Consider the following 19708-nt stretch of genomic DNA (forward strand, 5'->3'; position numbering starts at 1 on the left):
GGCAATCACTTTATAACTCTAAAAATTCTATCCAAATATAAGAAATTATTCTGAAACATTTGATGATCCAAAATGGGGAAAAATTATTTGGGATCAGAGCACCTCAGTTATGGTTCTAGTTCTGCCCTTTCCTAGCTGTGCTACCTTTGGTGAGTGACTTCACCTCTCTAAGTCTTCTCTTTTATAAAATCAGAATATAACATTTATCCATGCCATAGCCAACTTCAAAGGGCCTCTGTGTAAGAACAAATTAAGTTATTTTATTTAAAAGTGCATTGCAAAGTGCACTATGCTATCTAAATGCAAATAAATCTTGGCAAATGCTGTCCTCTTCATATATATTAAAACACATTGTGTTGATTTTAGATGTGGGTTTTTGGTTTTTGTTTTGTTTTGTTTTTTGAACTTCTGTTTTAATGTTTTCCTTTAGTGGAATTTGAGAGAAATACCTTAACCATAAAAAGAAGATTTTTGTTGTTCTTTTTAAGGTTGCAAGTTTTTTTGAGGGATTGGAGGAGAAAGGCAGCATGACTCCTGCTCTATGAGAAAGATAAGTTCAACATCCAATACTAATGGCAGGAATCCCACAGCCTCCCCTTCATCCCCCTCAAAAAAATCTTTCTTTGTTTTCTGTTCCTTTTAAGGCCTAAAGATACAACAAGCCTTCCTATTAAGTAAATCTGTTTAAACACAGACAGCTTTGGGCTTCTTTTCAGCCTGTGTCATCATCTCTTCTGATACGGAGGAGTTATTTAGTGTGTCCTTCAATTATTTGGCAAGCGACCAAATTACATGCATGTTTTTCTACTCGTGATCATCATCAAATTTTTTTTCATTATGCTTGTCAGAGTTAAAAAAGCTTTAAAAGTACTTCAGTGGATAAATACTTTAGTGGATAAACATTTAATATACTTGTAGGTTGTTCTTTATTAAGAAGATTGTGCTGTGAATTTTACTTTGTTATCTGGGCAGTTTAGAAGGAACAATCAGTACTCTAGCTCCACTCTGTCTTTATAACTATTTTTATCAGGGTAGGGAGGGTGTCATGGCCAGTACTGCTGTCTCCAGTTAGAGCCACTGAGATTGAGCAAGACTCTGCTTGTACAAAAAGAAGACAAAACAAAACAACAAAGTCAACAGTCGTCAAACACCAGACAGCATTATGAAAAACATCAATTGGTATAGAGTGCTAAAACAAGTTTCATAATCAATATACTTACATAAGCATGCTTGTAGCAATGTATATTGATCTCTCTCACACACATACAGACACACACACACACACACACACACACACATACACACACGTCCATCAAATTATAATGACTAAATTTGCCTTGCTACAGGCTATTTTGCTGGCTCTATATAACCATAGAATTAGTGATGTATATGGGTGATTTATTTCTACTGTGATGTGAATACTGCCTTTTCAAAAACTAGACTTAAGGTTTTATGATAGTTTTCCTAGTGAGTGGATAGAATCCTAAAGCAATCTTCACTTCCATATCTATTATGTTCAATTATATTGCAAGATATTGCCATGTGGCATTAATTGCCTTGTTTTGTAGGATCAGTGAAATGTATCATGTATATATATTTATTCCTATTTAAATAATAGGTAGAGAGATACAGCACTATCTCTAATCCCCCTGATTTGATAGATAAAATGTCAGAGAAACCTCTGTCTAATTTTTCTGGCTTGCCTAAGAGCCAAATGTGTTACATTTATATAAGCATTAGATACATAAGGTAAAGAATGAACAAAATTCCTGTTATTGATAGCTCACAAATGTGTATTTTGTATTACTTCCAATCATGGCCCATGTACTGCATGCAATCTCACTTATTTATAACCTCATTTCACACCAATGTTACTGCTATGTCTTCGCTGATTCTATTAATCCATTATTGATTCCATTATTTTCCCACCTGCACTGCTATAGATTCATTTCTGCCAACTGCTTATAAAGCACTTCTTTACTTCCTTAAAAATGTGACTTAAATTTACTCATCTAGGATATATTACTCATTATATAAAAGTGAATTTGATCACTTCTTTGTTCTACATTTCCTATGAAATATTTCTTTATTGCTAAGCCATTGTTTTTTAAGTGTTCTTAAATGATTATAATTATCAGGGGAATGTAAGATAAGTTGGCATTCACTTGATAGTGAATTGAAGAAAATTTTATTAGTCACCTGCATGTAGAAGCCACTGTGTTGGGGATTGTAAAGAGGAAAACAAAAAGAATAAGGAATGCAAGCACCATAAAAGGCAAAATTAAACAACCATTAAATGGATGAGATGAAAAATGCTATGAATGAATAGCAGAAAACAAGTTTATTGAATTAACTACTGTAGGCTGTATTCATATTTTTTGTAAAGTCTTATGATGCACAAGCTTTTAATTTTTTAATTTATTTTAATTTAATCGCACTTCAGGAATATTTACAGTAATATCACAATGCCCTTTAAACCATCTTTTTATTTATTTATTTATTTATACTTTAAGTTTTAGGGTACATGTGCACAACGTGCAGGTTTGTTACATATGCATACATGTGCCATGTTGGTGTGCTGCACCCATTAACTCATCATTTAACATTAGGTATATCTCCTAATGCTATCCCTCCCCCCTCCCCCTACCCCACAACAGGCCCCGGTGTGTGATGTTCCCCCTCCTGTGTCCATGTGTTCTCATTGTTCAATTCCCACCTATGAGTGAGAACATGTGGTGTTTGTAAACCATCTTTTTATAATGTTAAGTATCTCAGGTTTCTAGTTTTCCTAATTATTTAAGAAGTTTGAAGATATGGGTCATTCAAACATGAAAATTTCTATATAAGGTTGATTTCAGAAGTCACAGACTTAAAATCCTAGAGCTGCAGGGACATATAGTATATAAATACAAATGAATAAACAGGCTATGTGTAGGAAAAATAGAGATTAGTGGGAACTATGATAAACTGAAGTCCCATGTCCTTTTTAAAGTGGAATATTCTATCTAGCTCCAGTCAATTTTCATTATGTGAGGAAGGAAACCCACTACTGCCAGATCTTTTTATTTTTCAGGAGAACCTCTTTAAACTGGATTTTATGTGAAATCTCTCCATTTTAAACTGCCAACAAATGACATAAAAACATTTTTTAAATGTGTAGGTCAAACAAACATATCTGTGGCAATATTTGGCCCATAAGGTAATCATTTTCAATGTCACTTCCAGACAAACTAGTTAGGTACATCAAGTTGATCTTTGGCAATACTTGTTCTTCCCTTGAATCCAAACACAACGTGGAACTCAGTATCTCCTGGAGGTTGGCAGGAATAGAAGAAAGAGTATTGAACTGAGATTCATATGGAACGAGTTTAATTTTTTTTCTATTTCTAACTCATTTTATGACTCTGCGTCTTCTAGGATCTTAGTTTCCCTTTCTATAAAATGAGACCATTGGATTACACATATGCATAAGCTTTTCCAGCCTTAAAATTCTGTGATTCTCAACTTCTTGCAAGTAAAAATGTACCTATACTGTTTTTACTTTATGAGAGTATTTATAACTGAACAGTAATATATTCATCTGGTAAACTCACTCCTGGTAATCTGTACCCTTCCAAAATAACATACTGCCTTAATTCAGTGAGAACATGTGATTCTTTCAAGATTGGTAGTTGTGTTGGGATTCTGTAGCACAGTGACAGTCTATCAGATATTTCTAGTTCAGATATTCTTAAAAGTGCTTATTAGCATACAGTAATATTTTACCCTATTTCAAGAAATCCTGCAGGCTTACAACAAAAAAGTCATATATCAGTAAAATGAGATGATATGAGAGATTTTGTAATAGATCCTTGGTGATTCGGTCTTGTGACTTGCGATTTTGTCTCTCTCCTGATTGCATATATTAAGTTCTCAATAGACATTTATTGAACTGTTTTTTGATAAGCCTTCCAAAATTAGACAATAGAAATTATTGAGGCTTCTGCTCATTCATCAAATATTTATTGCTCATCTACTATGTGGCAATTGTGACATACTCCAACCATATCTACCATAGAAGGAACACAATCAGTACTGATCTACTCACTTACTTTGTCAACCTCATTCCCTCACAGTAGAGAAAATTTCATTTTTACTAATTTTTCTCTTTGCTTTTTTTTTTTGCATTCTAGAACACAGACCCTGTTCAAAATCAGATTAATCAGCCATTCTCCAAATAGCCTCACCTCGCTTTTAGGTGGTCTAAAAATGCGTACTATATTCTGTCACTCATTTCTTCTGAGTTCTTATGCTCCTTGATAAGTGCAGCATACACAGAAAAATATGTGTAATTTAAAAAGGGCTGGGCAGGGTGCAGTGGCTCATGCCTGTAATCCTAGCACTTTGGGAGGCTGAGACATGCATGTTGCTTGAGCCTAGGAGTTTGAGATCAGCCTGGGCAACACGGCAAGAGTCTATCTCCACAGAAAAAAAAAATACAAAAATTAGCTGGGCGTGGTGGCACATGCCTGTAGTCCAAGCTACTGGGGAGGCTGAGGTGGGAGGATCACCTGAGCCCAGCCCAAAAGGTTGAGGCTGCAGGGAGCTATAATCGCACAACTGCACTCTAGCCTGAGTGACAGAGTGAGACCCCATTGGGAAGGAAGAAGAAGAAGGAGAAGGAGAAGGAGAAGGAGAAGGACAGGGAGAGGCAGAGGGAGAGGGAGAGGGAGAGGGGGAGAAGGAACCAATCACTGAAATTATTTCAAAAAATCCAGATGAAGAAACTCTTTCCTAACTCATTCTTTGAAATTAGTATCACCCTGATATCAAAAATCAGCCAAAGACACAATAAAGAAAGAAAACTACAGGCCAATATCCATGATGAACATAGATGCAAAATTCCTCAACAAAATGCTAGCAAAGAGAATCTAACAGCACATAACTGAAAAAAAAAATACATCACAATAAGTGGGTTTTATTCCAGGGATGCAAGATTGGTTCAACATATGCAAATCAATGTGATTCACCACATAAAAAGAATTAAGAACAAAAAGCATATGATCATCTCAATAGAAGCAGAAAGATATTTTGGTAAAATCCAACATCCTTTCCTGATAGAAACCCTCAACAAACTAGGCATCAAAGGAACATGACCCAAAATAATAAGAGCCATGTATGACAAACCTGCAACCGACATCATACTGAATGGGGAAATGTTGAAAGCAGTCTCCCTAAGAACTGGAGAAGGGCAAAGATTCTTTCTCTCCACTTGTATTCAACATGGTACTGGAAGTCCTAGACAGAGCAATAAGGAAAGAGAAAAAAATATAAGGCATCCAAATAAAAAAAGAAGTCGCATTGCCTATGTTCATTGATGACATAATGTTATAACTAGAAAACCCTAAAAATTTCTCCAAAAGACTCTTAGACTTGATAAATGAGTCCAGTAAGGTTTCAGAATACCAAATCAATGTACAAACATCAGTAGGATTTCTATAAACCAACCATGTTCAACTGAGAACCAAATAAGGAACTCAATTCCATTTAAAATAGCCACAAAAAATGAAATATATAAAAATACCTTTAAACAAAGCAATGAAAGATGTCTACAAAAAGAACTACAAAACACTGATGAAGAAATCATAGGTAATACAAATAAATGAAAAAACATCCATGCTCAAGGATTGGCAGAATCAATATCATCAAAATGACTATACTGTCCAAAGCAATCTGTAGATTCAGTGCAATTCCTATTACAAATGTAATTTTTCAAATAATTAGAAAAAATTTTTAAATTCATATGGAACCAAAAAGGGCCTGTGTAGTCAAAGGAATCCTATGCCAAAAGAGAAAAGCCAGAGGCATCACATTACCTAACTTCAAATTATACTGCCAGGCTATAGTACACCAAACAGTGTAGTACTGGTACCAAAATAGTCATGTAGATCAATATGACAGACTAGAGATCCCAGAAATAAAGCCACGTACCTACAACCAACTGATTATGACAAAGCCAACACTAATAAACAATGAGGAAAGGACACTCTATTCAATAAATGGTTCTGGGAAAATTGGATAGCCATATACAAAACAGTGAAACTATATACAAAAATTAACTCACGACGGATTAAATATAAGATCCGAAACTATAAAAATGTATAGGAAAACCTCTTCTGGATATTGGCCTAGGTGGTTGATGTATGACTAAGTTCTCAAAAGCAAATGCAACAAAAACAAAAATAGACAAGTGGAATTCAATTAAACTATAAAGCTTCCGCACAGCAAAAGAAATAATCAACAGAGTAAACAGACAACCTACAGAATGAGAGAAAATATTTACAAATTATACATCCAACAAAGAACTAATATCAAGAATTTGCAAGGAACTCAAACAACTCAACAAGTGAAGGAACAACCCATTAAAAAGTGGGCAAAGGATTTGAACAGACATTTCTCGAAAGAATACATACAAGTGGCCAAGAAGCATATGAAAAAAAAGTGCTCAACATTACTAATTAGAGAAATGCAAATTAAATCCACAATGAGATACTATTATACCCAAGTCAGAATGGCTATTATTAAAATGTAAAAAAACAGAGATATTGGCATGCACTTCAGAGAAAATGGAACAGCTATGCACTGTGGATGGAAATGTAAATTATTACATCCTCCATGGAAAACGGTATGCAGATTTCTCAAAGAATTAAAAATAGATCTACCATTCAACCCAGCAATCCCACTACTGAGTATCTATCCAAAAAAATCATTTCATAGAAAAATACCTGCACTCATGTGTTTATTGCAACACTATTCATAATAGCAAAGTCATGGATTCAATCAAAGTGTCCATTACTGTATTAGTTCTTTCTCATGCTGCCATGAAGAAATACCCAAGAATGGGTATTTATAAAGAAAAGAGGTTTAGTTGACTCACAGCTCCACATGGCTGGGAAGACCTCAGGAAACTTACAATCATGGTGGAAGGCACCACTCCACAGGGCGGCAAGAGAGAGAATAAGTGCCGAGTGAAGGGGGAAGCCCTTTATAAAACCATCAGATCGTCTAAGAACTCACTATTATGAGAACAGGATGGGAAAAACCACTTCCATGATTCTATTATTTCCGCCGGGTCCCACCCTTGACATGTGGGGATTACTACAATTCAAGGTGAGATTTGGGAGGGGGACACAAATCCAAACCTTATCACTGAATGATTTCATAAAGAAAATGTGATATATGTACATGACAGAATACAATACAGCCATAAAAATAATGAAGTAATGTCCTTTGAACAAAATGGATGGAGCTGGAGGCCATTATTCTAAGTGAAATAACTCACAAACAGAAAATCAAGTACTGCATGTTCTCACTTATAAGTAGGGGCTAAGCAATGGGTACATGTGGACATAAAGATGAAAATAATAGACACTGGAGACTTCAAAAGGGGAAAATGTTGGAGGGTGAGGATTGAAACATTACCTATTGGATACAATGTTCACTTTTTGGATGATGGGTACAGTAGACACCAAAAGCTCACCATTACACAATATATTACTGTCACAAACCTGCACATGTACCCCTGCATCTTAAGTAATAACCATAAGGAAAATATATATACTTATTATACCTTTGTGACCCTGCCAAAAAACTAAAGTGCCATGAATATCATGACCCAGATTTTCAGGAAAACTAAGATGAACTCTTTCACTGAACTTTCCAAAGCTTTTTGTCACTCTTGCTATGACACTTATTAAGCATCCTAGATCTCAGAGATTAGTCAGGAAACCTAACTGACTCACAGCATCAGCCTTTTCTTGCCCTAATTCGTCTTCAACTCTGGCCGTCTCCCAAGACAGTGGTGAGACTATAAACAGTTTGAGCAACTCCTTTCTCTGAGGCCTTGATGGAGCACAGGCCTATGGCACAGTTCTTATTCTGTCACCTTTGTAGGATCACACAACCACAGCTGATATTTCTTTTGACATTTCATTTTTGCCTTTCTTTTTTATTATTATACTTTAAGTTCTGGGATACAAGTGCAGAACATGCAGGTTTGTTACATAGGTATACACGGGCCATGGTGGTTTGCTGCACCCATCAACCTGTCATCTACATTAGGTATTTCTCCTAATGCTATCCCTCCTGTAGCCCCCTGTCTCCAACAGGCCCCACTGTGTGATGTTCCCCTCCCTGTGTCCATGTGTTCTCATTGTTCAACTCCTACTTATGAGTGAGAAGATGCGGTGTTTGGTTTTCTGTTCCAGTGTTAGTTTGCTGAGAATGATGGTTTCCAGCTTCATCCATGTCCCTGCATGGAACTGGCAGTTTATCAAGTGGCGACTCAAATCACAAAACAATCTTAAAAACAATCAAAGCCATGGATGACACGGTTTAGAGGGAGAGGAGGATATGATCTCTGCTTCTATCCAAGAGATCCATTGATTTAGTTATTTGTGGAGTATATGTATTAGCAAAAATAAGTTTGTTATTACTGTTTTTGTGTATGCATGTTCAATTCGAAAAGTATGTGTTTGTTTCTGCATTATTTACTTATAAGTACTTCTCTAGTTTGGTTATTGTCATTTATTGAACACTTACTGAGTGTAAGGCTCTGTACTCAGTACTTTAATCTTAACATCAACTCTTTGAGTCAATTATTATTCTTTCCATTTTACAAAGGAGTAGACTTAGGCTGGAAGAAGTAAATAACATGTTGATATTGCACCTCTTTAGAGGTAAAGCCAGAATTTTAATTTCGTTACATTTGACTCAAAGACTTGTACCTTTTAGCATTGCATAACACTGCCTCACTGTGGTAAAGTTGAGTATAACTAAATTATAGCACATTTGCAATAAACTAGCTAAACTTGGTATATAATGAGAACTTACCCTGAATCTATCATTTTTCAATATCAAACATCACTGTAAATGTGCCTGTTTTGTATGTTAATATGAATCAGGGTTTCTATAACAAACCTCATTTTTTCTGAAGAAATATTGATATGATGCTCTTAAAAACTAAGACCCAAACATATTTTTTGAATATTCAAAATTATTGATTTTTTTCTTGGTGCTCTGATGTACTCCCATCGATGCAGAATAAAAAAAAAAGATCAAGGGTCACCCAAGGGGTAGGAGACATAACATTGATTAAAAAAGATTAGTTGATGATAGCCATATTTTTGTTAAATATAAACACTTTAAACCTGCTGGCAAACAAAAAACAAATTCTACATATTTTTTGGACACATTTAGTAGCCCAATAATTTGCTTTATCTTTGATTTGGGGAAAGAAATTGTGAGATGTTTATGAGAACAGGAACATGAATAGTCCTATGCCTGAGCAAAAGATGAGGGGCCATATCTTGGTGTGCTTGCTTTGAAGGGACTATATTAAAAATGGAGCTCCCTCATCTATTTGCGAAAGGGCATGAGAAATGTCCATCTCTCCTGTGAGTCATGACATTCAAAGCCAAGCTTATTCTTTCTCATATTTGCAAGATTAGGTCAATCTGAGCCATTCATCTAGAAATGACCCAAGTAAGAGAAAGAAAGCTCTCAGAGGGATTGGACACTATAAACTGAAACAGTTGGAAAGAGGGGGCTGAACAAATTTCAGCTCCTTGACATTTGGTCTACGATCCAGGAAACTGTGAAGGTAGCATCTTTGTTTGCTCTTTTGACAGAATATTGATTGATTGTGATAAATATGATGGACAGAACCTAAATGTTCGGAACCAAAGAATCCTTAGAGAACAGGTTTGGCTTTCATGGTAATACTGTAAAGTCAATCAGCTGAAATGCATTTGAAAAGGGGTTGTTTTTATCCCCATCTATAAAAAAATATTAGAAAGAGGGGGAGGAAAGCTAACATTATCTTTTCAGATTTTCTTGTTGGGGTGATGATAGTATTTAATACCACATTCTTATTTATGCATTTCTTATGGGACTCTGACAGGGCCAATCTGTCTTTTTTTTTTGGAAGCATACTCATCACAGACATGAAAAGAAGACTCAATAACATGTAAACACAATGGAGAATTAGGGAGAGGTTCAGAAGGAAGAATAAGAGTTACACTGAGAAACAGCTTTAATTCACCTTCCTTACCCCACACCCTAGGCTGTTGTTCTTTCTGGTGCGGAACCTGATATTCATAAGATGGGATGAAGATTAGAAAGATAGCATCAGAGTTAAATCAATGGGTTTTTTTTTCTTTTTATGGATAGTCTAAGAAGAAGAGATGAAATGGTGATCACTTAAGCTCCAAAAATATTTGTACAGAAGTGTCATAGGGGTGTTTCTTAAAACCTTATTGATTGCTACAATAATTCACCTGTACTAAAAATGAACTGCCAAATATCACTTTTAAAAGTTACATATAAAAGTGCAAAAGCATTTATACAGTGGCCATCATGCCAAAGCTTCTGAATTCTTCATTGCTTTAAGAGCGCATAGCTCCAAAATAACATGGCTAAACTGCAAAACAAAAAGTAAATATGGGATAAACCACTTTAATGTCATTTAGCAATAAATAGCAAGAAATAGTTGTTCTTTGATATTTGCACATGATATTTTGCAATTCAAAAGATTCTGATTAATTTAACCTTTTTAAAATAAGATGTATTCAAGTATCTCCAAATAGTTATATAAATATTATAATTCAACAAATTCCAGGTTATGTCAGATATATATGTATATATGCCATATATACATATATGTGTGTGTGTGTGTGTGTATGTGTGTGTGTGTGTGTGTGTGTAAAGACTTATGGAAGCAATTTCCACAGTTTGGGGAAAAAAGGATATTTTAAAATGGAAATATATAGAGGACGAAGGCTAACATATGAATCCCATTCTTAATAGCTTTTCATTTTCATAAAAAAAACACATACACAGAAATGGGAAAATTCACATAAAAGCAGGTAGGTGCAAAGATTATTTTTGCACATATTCATCAAGTTTCTACTGTCTGCCTGAAATATACTAGTCACTGTAAAGAATATATTAAAAAATAGAGTAGTAGAGACAAATAGGTGAAACAACAAGCAGGAAAACAAATAAGTGTTCCAGTGGTAAGTGTCTGTGTAACTGCTAAGGGAAACAGTGATGTGGTCGTGGAAAGAACACTGGTCTGGCACTCAGGTGAGCATCTTGTGTGTTCTCAACCTGGTTATGAACTGGTAAACTAGTAACTTTTGGCAAAATCTCAAGCAAAGAATTTAAGCTACTTTTAGGAGAGATGACCAGAAGGAATGAAGAAATTAATTTTAAACATATTCAAGGAAATGGAATTTCAAAGGCCCTGATTGGTCATCCTCTATGATCTCTATTTTCATATAGAAATCCTTTCTATAATTTTCATAACATATGGTCATTAGTTATTTGCTTGAACAATTGAGGTAAAGCAACTTCCTATCTAAAAGACAAGACAATTCATTTGTAAAAATATTTTGAATCTTAGAAAACTGTCCTTTATATTGCATCCAAATGTAAAATCCTTTGGGTTATTTTGTGCATCACCACATTTTCAAGCTTTTTGTGTGTGTTACTGTGTGCATGTATAAACAGAAATGGAGACCTTTACATTAATCATCTTAGTCTATTAAGGACAGTTTGAGTCAAAATTGTATAATAATGTGTGTTTTGTTTGCATATTATTGGCAAATTGGATAAGCTTTCACTTCTGTTGTTATCTAAGTCACCTATAGAGAAAGAGCCAAATGACACATCACAAAAGAAACCATAATCCTTATTGCTCTTCACTCTGGAGAAAATCTCATGCAACTAAATGTCTGTCCCTATACTTAACAATATGTTTTTGTAAAAGTATGTCATATATTTCATCTTTTCAAACTAAGCTACGAGCAGTCTCCGTGGCTAAGGGTAATTAACTATGACAACATTCTGAACCTGGTAAATTTTAGGCCATATATAGTTTGCTTAGGTCTCATATTGCTAAGATATGAATTAATTATCAACATAGGCCATTCATCATAAAGATCAGAAGACTCTAAGTTCACCTTGCTTAAGAGCTCAGCCTAACTGAGGGGATACACATTAAATTGTGACTAACCAGCAAAATATGAGCATTTCCCTTGAGACATTTTAAATGTGTGAAATGGAGTGGGACTTAGGTGGAATGAAGGACAAATAAAAACAAATAGCAAGAAAAAAGAAGATAGAAAAGATAAAAGTTGCATTATTAGTTTGGTAAAGTCAAACTTTTCTGATCACAGTGGTGTGAAACTAAAAATCAATAACAGGAGGAAAAGTGGAAAATTCATACATGTGTGCAAACTAAACAACACATTCCTAAAGAATAAGTCAGTCAAAGAAGAAATTAAAAGGGAAGTAAAAAAATACAGAGACAAATGAAAATGGAAGCATAAGATGCCTAAATTTATGGAATGCAGCAAAAGTAGTTCTAAGATGTGATAAACTTCTACATGAGGTAAAAACAAATATCTCAAATAAACAATCTGAATTTACACCTAAAAGAACTAGAAAAAAATAAAGTCCAAATTCAGCAGAAAAACAAAATAAAAATAATCAGAGTAGAAATAAATGAAATAGAGACTCCAAAGAAATCAATATAAAAGATCAATGAAAGTAAGAGGTGGTTTTTAAAAGATAAAATCAGTAAACTTTAGCTAGACTAAGAAAAAAAGAGAAATAAATAAAATTGTAAAATGAAGAAGAGACATTACAACTTATACCACAGAAATAAAATGATCATAAGAGTCTAATAGGAACAATTATACAGCAAAAACTGGATAACATAGAAGAAATGGACACATTTCTAGAAAGATATAAGCTTCCAAGACTGAGTCATGAAGAAACAGAAAATCTGAACAGACCAATAATAAATAAAAAGATTGATTCGGTAATCAAAAATCTTCCAACAAAGAAAAGCACAGGACTCAACAGCTTCACTGGTGAATTCTACCAAATTTTTAACAACAACAACAACAAAACACTAATCCTTCTCAAATTGAGGAGGAGGGAACATTTTCAGACTTATTTTATGAGGCTGGCATTACCCTAACACCAAAACCAGAAAAGGACACTGCAAGAAAAGAAAGTTTGGCTGGGCATGGTGGCTCATGTCTGTAATCCAGGCAATTTGGGAGGCTGAGGTGGGTGGATCACTTGAGCCCAGGAATTCGAGACCAGCCTGGCCAATAGGGTGAAACCCTGTCTCTAATAAAAATACAAAAATTAGCTGTGTGTGGTGGCGCATGCCTGTAGTCCCAGGTACTTGGGAGGCTGAGGCATGAGAATCGCTTGAACCTAGGAGGCAGAGGTTGCAGTGAGCTCAAATCATGCCACTGCACTCTAGCCTGGGTGACAGAGCAAGACTATGTGAAAAGAAAGAAAGAAAGAGAGAGAGAGAGAAAGAGAGGGAGGGAGGGAGGAAGGAAGGAAGGAGGGAGGGAGGGAGGGAAGGAAGGAAGGAAGGAAGGAAGGAAGGAAGGAAGGAAGGAAGGAAGGAAGGAAGGAAAGTAAGATTACACGCCAGTTTTTCTGATGAGCATAGAAGCAAAAATTCTCAATGAAGTACTGGTAAAGTGAATTCAACAGCAGACGAAGAGGATTACACATGATTAAGTAGGATTTATCCCTGATGCTTCAACTTGCCCAAACCAATCAATGTGACACACCACATCAACAGAATGAAGGATAAAAACTCTACAGTCATCTGAATAGATGCAGAAAAAGCATTTGAGAAAATTCAATATCCTTTTATGATAAAAACTCTCAGCAAATTAGGCATAGAAAAAATGTATCTCAAAATAATAAAGGCCATATATGACAAACCCACAGCTAACTTAGAAAATGTAAAAATATAAGTTTTCTCTCCAAGATCAAGAATAAGACAAGGATGCTCACTCTTACCACTTTTATTCAATATAGTACAAGAGTTCTTAGCCAGAGAATATAGTCAATAAAAAATTAAAAGATATCCAAATCAGAGAGGAAGAAGTAAAATTGTATCTGTTTGCTAATGACATGATCTTATAAATAGAAAACCCTAAAGAATCTACCAAAAATAATCCATTAGAACTAACAAACAAATTCAGTAAAATTGTAGGATACAAAATCGACGTATGGAAATTAGCAGTGTTTCTACACACTAACAATGAACAATCCAAAAAAGAGATCAAAGCAACAATCTCTCATTATATCTATTTAGTCCTATTTAATGCAATAGAATCAAAAAATTCTTAGGAATAAATTTAACGAAGGAGGTAGAAGATCTGTACACTGGAAACTATAAAATATTTGCAAAATACATTGAAGAAGATATAAATAAATGGAAATATATCTGATATTTATGAATCCTAGAATTAATATTGTTAAAATATTCATAATGTCCAAACAGATCTACAGATTCAATGTAATTTCTATCAAAACTCCAATGGCATTTTTCAGAAGATGCTCGAAAATTATCACAAGCGTCATTATTTGGTTAAATATTCACTAAGTATCTTCTCTGTGCTAAGTTTTGGAAAATAAGGCAACGTAAAATGGGGTATCTTCTGTGACGGAACTGAAAATCTGGTTGAACAAACATTGCACATACATAAAGATATTAATTACAATGCAAGAAACTAGATGCTGTGAGTAAAAGAGCGTAATGGGCAATAAACGCTATTGGGAGGTCAAAGAAGGAATAATTCAGGAAGTCAAAGATGATTTGTGAATGCTTACGAGAGAAGAAAGGGGGGTAGGAGCTAAGCACAAAAACAAGTAGAAAATACTAGTCTACATTTTAAAATTTATCTGGTGTATATATATTTATTTGAATTTAACACATAAAACTATGCTGCCATGTCTATCCCACTCTTTTATTTTTATCTTATTGAGATATAATTCATAAGACATAATATGTATTATTTTAAAATGTGCAATACACAGTTATTAGTATATTCACAAATTTGTTCAACTCCCACTAGTATCTATCTCTGATCATTTCCTTACCCTCCCCCACATACCCTATATTAGCAGTTTTTTCTCATTCTCCCTCTCCCCAGTCACTAGCAAACCACTAATCTATTTTCTGTCTCTATAGATTTGCCTATTGTAGGCATTTCAAAAAATTGAATCATACTATATGTGGTCTTTTGGAGCTGATTTATTTCACTTAGCATAATGTTTTCATAATGTTTTGCATATGCGGTGCAAAATGTATCAGTACCTCATTCCTTTTATGGCTGAATAATATTGCATTTGCATGGATATATCATATTTTATTTATCCATTCATCAGTTGAGCATTTTAGTTATTTCCACTTTATGGCAATTATGAATGATGCTATCTATGAACATTCATGAACCAATTTTTGTATGGATATATATTTTCAGTTCTCTAGAGTATATACCTAAAAGTGGGACATAAGGCACCTCTATGTTTAACTTGTGTGACTTTTTGAGGAACTATAAAGCTGTTTTCCAAAATGGCAATAGCATTATTCATTTACCACCAAAAATATATATGAATTCTAATTTTCCACATTCTCACCAGCACCTGCTGCTGATTGACGTTTTAAGAATAGACTTGCCTGTAGATACGAAGTGGTACCTTATTACATTATAGTTTTGATTTGCATTTCCCTGATGGCTCATGATGTTGAAAACCTTTTATGGGACTATTGACCTTTTGTGTGTCTTCTTCGGAGAAATGACTATTAAAATCTTTACCCATTTCTTTTAAAATTAATTATTATTTATTTACAAAAGATGTCACCTTTTTAAAAATAGAATTTATTTTTTGAATAGTTTAGATTCACAGCAAAATTGAGTGGAAAGTACAGAGTGTTCCCATATACTTATCACCTCTACATACGCATAATCTGTCTCATTATCAACATCCTACCCCAGAGTAGAACGTTTATTACAATCAGTAAATCTACACTGACACATCATCACCACCCAAAGTCCACATTTTATATTAGGGTCACTCTTAATGTTGTACATTCTATGATTTTGATACATGGATAATAATATGTTCACACCATTACAGCAACACAGAGTGGTATCACTGCCTTAATATTCCTCTGTGTTCTCCCTACTCACCCCTCCCTCCTCCTCACCCCTGGCCAACACTGAACTTTCTACTGTCTCCATAGTTTTGCCTATTATGGAATGTTATATAGTTGGAACACTACAATATGTAAACTTTTCAGATTGGCTTCTTTCACCTAGTAATATACATTGAAGATTCCTCAATGTCTTTTCATGACTTGATAGCTCATTTATTTTTAGTGCTTAATAATATTCCGGCTGGGCAAGATGAGTCACTCCTGTAATCCCAGCACTTTGGGAGGCCTAGGCGGGAGGATCACTTGAGGCCAGTAGTTCAAGACCAGCCTGGCCAAAATGGTGAAACCCCGTCTCTACTAAAAATACAAAAATTAACCAGGCATGGTGACACAGGCCTGTAGTTCCAGCTACTCAGGAGGCTGAGGCAAGAGAATCCCTTGAAGGTGGAGGAGGAGGTGGAGGTTGCAGTGAGCCAAGATTGCACCACTGCACTCCAGCTTGAACAACAGAGCTAGACTGAGTCTAAAAAAATATATATTCCATTGTCTGTATGTACCATAGTGTACTTATTCATTTGTCTACTGAAGCACATCTTGGTTGCTTCCACAGTTTGGCAATTATGAATAAAGCTGCCGTATATATCTGTGTACAGGTTTTTGTGTGGATATATATTTTTAACTCCTTTAAACATATATCAAAAATTATAATTGCTGCATCCTTTATTAAGAGTATGCTTAGTTATGTAAGAAACTGCCATACTGTCTTCCAAGATGGCTATACCATTTTTCATTCCCACCAGCAATGAATGAGAATTCCTGTTCCTCCTAATTCTTTCCAGAATTTGTTGTTGTCAGTGTTTTGGATTTTGGTCATTCTAATAGATTGTGCAGTGGTATCTCATTGTTGGGGATTTTTTTTTTTTGCAATTCTTTAATGGCATATTTAAAACAAGTACATATTAAAAATATTGGACATCTTTTAATATGTTTACTTGTTATGTATATATCTTCTTTGGGGAGGTGTCTGTTGAGATATTTCATCTATTTATTAATTTGCTTGTTCTTTTTTATTGTTGAGTGTTAGGTGTTCTTTGTGTACTTTGGATGTCTTTTCCTCTTTAAAAATTTTGTTATTTATCACTTTTGATTGATTTGTGTTGTTTATATGTTTTGGATACTAGACTTTTATACATTTTCTCATTCTATGCATTGTCTTTTTACTTTCTTGATAATATCCTTTGATGCACAAAAGTTTGTAATTTTGAAGAGTTCTAAATTATCTATATTTTCTCTCGTTGCTTGTGCTTTATGTATGATATATAAGAAACCATTGCCTAATCTAAAATAATGAAAACTTACCTCCATGTTATCTTCTAAGTTTTACCTCTTACATTTATGTCTTTGATCTACTTTCAGTTAATATCTGTATATGATTTGAGTTAAGAGTTCAAATTCAAAGTTTTGCATGTGGATATTCATTTGTCCCTGCATCATTTGTTGAAAAGACTATTTATTCTCTCATTGAAGAGTCTTGGCAACCTTGTTGAAAATCAATTAAACATAAATGCATAGGTTTCTTTCTCTATCCTCAATTCTATTTCATTGATCTTTATGTCTCCTCTTTTGCCTGCACAACACATATTTTTTTTACTGTAACTTTGTGGCAACTCTTGAAATTGGAAAGTAGGAGCCCTTGAAATTTGCTCCTCTTTCTCAACATTATTTTCGATATTTTCAGTCCCTATTTAGAGAGTTTATTCTGGGTTCTATATGAATTTCAGCATTACCATGTGAATTTCTGTAAAAAATCTAGTGTGGATTATAATAGGCTTTGCAATGAATCTATAGATAAATTTGGAATGCATTGCCATGTTAACACTATTAAGTCTCCCTATCCAATAACACACAACTTTTTTTTGTTTATTCACATTTCCTTCAATTTATTTCAATGATATCTTACTGTTTAACTTGTACAAGTCTTTTACTTTTTGATTAAATTTATGCCTAAGTATTTCATTGTTCTTGTGCTATCAAAAATGGTATTGTTTTCTTAATTTCATTTTCTGATTGTTCACTGCTAGTAATTTTGGGTACTGATCTTGTACCCTGCAACCTTGCTCACCTTGTTCATTGGCTCTAATATTTCTTTGGTGAATTCATTTGGATTTTCTCTATACGAGATTATATTACCTTCCAGTAGAGAGCTTAACACTTTTCCCATTCTTTACATTTCATTAAAACTAAAAGTTTCTAGCTGAAACTTCCACTACAATATAGAATGGAAGTGGTAAAAGCATACATTCTTGCCTTGTTGCTGAAGTTAGGGGGAAATCCTTTGTAATTATTATATAGCTGTTAGCTGTATGTTTTTCAAATTTTTTAAAAAATCAGGTTGAAATAAGGAAGTTCCCATTCACACCTAGTATTGAGAGTTATCATAAAAGGATGTTGATTTTCTTCCAAATATTTTGTGTGGCTATTGAGATGATCATGTTTTTTATTAATACCATACTGTATATTGATTTACTTTTATATGTTGAACCAACTTTACATTCTTGGAATAAATACCATGTGTTTCTTCATGGTATATATTTCTTTTTATATGTTGCTGGATTTGTTTTGTTAGTGTTTTCTTAGAATTGTTGTATTTATATTTATGAAGGACATTGGTCTATAAATGTGTTATCTTGTAATGTTTTTGTCTGATTTTGATATCTGAGTAATACTGACTTTATAGAATGACTTGAGATGTGGTCCTACCTGTTCTATTTTCTGAAACAAGTTTGAAAAGAGCTGGAGTTAATTTTTTGCTTACTGTTTAGTAGAATGTACTAGTAAAGGCATCTGGTCCTGGGCTTTCTTTGTGGGAAGTGTTTTGACTACTATTTTAATTTAATTGCTTGTTATTCTATTCAGATGTTCTTGTTCTTCTTGAGTCAGTTTTAGTAGTTTGTGTTTGTGTAGGAATTTTTACATTTCATTAAGGCTAACTTATTGGCATACAATTCTTCATAGTATTCTACATAATACTGTTATGTATATAAGAGCTGTAGGAATGTCATTGCCTTCACTGCTGATTTTATGAATTTGAGTCCTTACTCTTTTTTTCTTGTTAATCAGGCTAAAGACTTGTCAGTTTTGTTGATCTTTTCAAAGAACAACTTTAGATTTTGCTGATTTCCTGTTTTTTTAATTATCTATGCCATTTATTTCTGCTCTAGCATTTATTATTTTTCTTTTTCTGCTTGCTTTCTGTATAGCTTGCTCTCCTTTCTCTAATTATGGTGGGCATTTACATTACTGATTTAAAGCTTTATTTTATAACACAGGCATTTAAAGGTTTCATTTTTTTCTCTTAGCATTGCTTTAGCTGCAACCCATCGACTGGGGTATACTGTGTTTCATGTTCATTCATTTCTAGTATTTTCTAATTTTTCTTGTGATTTCTTTCTCAAGTTATTTAAACTTGATTTTAAAATAATTGTCCATAACTTGCCATTTTCACAAATTTTCTCCAGTTACTGATTCTAATTTTATTCATTTTAGTCAGAAAATTATTTTGTATTATTTTAATCTTTTAAATTTATTTAAACTTCCTTTAGAGCATAACATATGGTCAAACATTGGGAATGTTCCATGAGAACTTGAGAAGAATGTGTAGTCTGTCTTTGAGTAGAATAATCT

This window comes from Gorilla gorilla, chromosome X (genome assembly GCF_029281585.2).
Source record: "Gorilla gorilla gorilla isolate KB3781 chromosome X, NHGRI_mGorGor1-v2.1_pri, whole genome shotgun sequence".
NCBI lineage: Eukaryota > Metazoa > Chordata > Mammalia > Primates > Hominidae > Gorilla > Gorilla gorilla.